The sequence below is a fragment of the Lynx canadensis genome, chromosome B4 (genome assembly GCF_007474595.2).
Source record: "Lynx canadensis isolate LIC74 chromosome B4, mLynCan4.pri.v2, whole genome shotgun sequence".
In the NCBI taxonomy this organism is placed as follows: Eukaryota; Metazoa; Chordata; class Mammalia; order Carnivora; family Felidae; genus Lynx; species Lynx canadensis.
Genome location: NC_044309.1, coordinates 106,758,503 through 106,760,079, shown reverse-complemented (window position 1 = coordinate 106,760,079; position 1,577 = coordinate 106,758,503).

Sequence of the window (1,577 nt, the reverse complement as noted above, 5' to 3'; positions counted from 1 at the left end):
TTAAGCTTGGAAAATAATGTAAGGTTAGAAAGTTAAGCTTAGAAAAGTTAAGCTTAGAAAATAATGTAAGGTAACGAGAATGGATGGCAAAATCTTTATATAGATGTAAAGAAGCTGCCCATGACTTTCAGAAGAGCTTGAATTAAATTTTTAAAAAATTGCTGAACTATTTTATGAAGCACAACATTTAACAATAAATAAAATAAATAACAATAATCTTAAAACTTGTCACAAAGATTCTATCCACTAGAAGTAGACTAATTTTTAAACTAGTTTATAAGGTAATCCTTCCTAATACAGTTTTTATCAAAATTCTAAAAGAAGCTTCCCTTAAAAGTGTTCATATGATGGGGTGCCTGGGTGGCTCAGTCACTTAAGTGACCGACTTTAGCTCAGGTCATGATCTCGTGGTTCATGGGTTCAAGACCCGTGTTGTGCTCTGTGCTGACAGAGCCTGGAGCCTGCTTCAAATTCTGTGTCTCCCTCTCTCTTTGCCCCTCCCACACTCATGCTTTGTCTCTCTGTCAAAAATAAATACACATTAAAAAAAGTTTTTTTAAAAGATTGACAATTTAATTCTTATCTCCAATCAAATATGATAAGGTTCAGGAGAGAAAGCTAGTCACTCTTTCATCTTGTATGATGATGTAGCTTACTTTCTCAATTCCTAAACCAATAATCTAGCACATAGTGCTTTCAGTTAAGTAGTTACTTTTCTTACGTATTTAAATAGTACATTTTCTTTGTTTACTTTGATTGCAATGGAATCCAAAGCTTTTCAGCAAAATCTCCCTGTTCCCCCACCATCAATAATATTCTCATTTTATGTCCATCCAGACATACGCACAAAAAGTCTGGGACTCATGAATCAAGTACAAGCAATGTCTCAAGACAACTTCAATTCTTAACAACACTGCAGACTAGGTACCTGAAGGAAGGCCTGCTTTTTCTGATCTAAGTCATCAAACTATTTGTCCTCAAGGAACTTTTGGAACCACTAAGTTTATACCAAACTAGTTGAGGTCTCTGGGCTTAGTCCAGCTATTGTAATTCTAGTTTTCTTTTTGTGATTGATTTCTAAATTATTTGCCTTGTTTTAAAATGATGGATAGCTCTGTTTCCTTAGTAATGCTTGCTGCCTAAAAATCTTTGGGTGTGATATTACTATGGCTACTCTAACTTTCCTTTGATTTGTATGGATCTGCATATTTTTCCAGAATTCTACTTTCAAACTTTGTTCTTATGTTTGATATGCCTTTGTAAACATTACATAGCTGGGGTAGGTTTTGTGTTTTTGTTTTGTTTTGTTTTTTTGTATGTGGTTATTTCACCTGCTGGACTCCAAGACCTGACTTTACTGCTCACCTGCTTCTTCTACCCACTAATCTTTGTCTCACATTTTTCTTTAAGCTCTTCTTTGCAGTTTTTCTCTTAACTCAGGCAAAAGACCCGACAGGCATAGCATCCTGTGATGGAAATGGAAACTACCCCTCCAGCAATAATGAATTCCCTGAAGAAGAACTCTGGACGCCCAGACTACCCAGACCAGTTTGAGCTTAACCACCAACTGACACCTG